Source organism: Oryctolagus cuniculus, chromosome 7 (assembly GCF_964237555.1).
Source record: "Oryctolagus cuniculus chromosome 7, mOryCun1.1, whole genome shotgun sequence".
Lineage (NCBI taxonomy): Eukaryota > Metazoa > Chordata > Mammalia > Lagomorpha > Leporidae > Oryctolagus > Oryctolagus cuniculus.
Window position 1 is genome coordinate 93,580,754 of NC_091438.1, and position 769 is coordinate 93,581,522.

At 35.1% G+C, this 769-nt stretch overlaps 1 non-coding gene across 1 annotated transcript; it reads left to right on the top strand.

Annotated features, from left to right (window-relative positions):
• Positions 1–235: 235 nt before the first annotated feature.
• On the top strand, positions 236–343 carry LOC127493787 (U6 spliceosomal RNA). Its single transcript, XR_007924331.2, has one exon. It is a non-coding gene; the product is annotated as a U6 spliceosomal RNA (small nuclear RNA).
• The last annotated feature ends 426 nt before the right edge of the window (positions 344–769 follow it).

The following is a 769-nucleotide window of genomic DNA, read 5'->3' on the forward strand; positions in this document are numbered from 1 at the left end:
GTGTTTCTGTGTGGGTGCAAACTGTTGAAATCTTTACTTAGTATACAGTTGATCTTCTGTATATAAACATAATTAAAATTGAATCTTGATGAAGAATGGCATGGAAGAGAGAGTAGGAGATGGAATGGTTTGCGGGTGGAAGGGTGGTTATGGAGGAAAAAACCACTACAATCCAAAAGTTGTACTTTCGAAATTTATATTTATTAAATAAAAGTTTTAAAAAAAATAAAAAATAGTGCTCGCTTCGGCAGCACATATACTAAAAATTGGAATGATACAGAGAAGATCATCATGGCCCCTGCACAAGGATGACACGCAAATTCATGAAGCATTCCATAGTTTTGTCCTTAATGTGCTGTCCAATGTGAAGTAATGCTATAACTAGTACTAAAACAGTATTTTGCACTTTGTGTTTCTGTGTGGGTGCAAACTGATGAAATCTTTACTTAATATATACTAAATCGATCTTCTGTATATAAAGAGAATTGAAAATGAATCTTGATGTGAATGGAATGGGAGAGGGAGCAGGAGATGGGAGGGGTGCGAGTGGGAGGGAAGTTATGGGAGGGGGAAGCCATTGTAATGCATAAACTGTACTTTGGAAATTTATATTTACTAAATAAAAGTTTAAAAAAATAACAAAAATAAAAAAAGAAATAGCTCCTGGTTTTTACTGGGCTGAGCTGAGATGAAATACTTGAACAAGATTCCAGTTACCCATCATCAACCAGGTGCTATTTGATCAACTGTTTCAATTCTCTATTCCTGC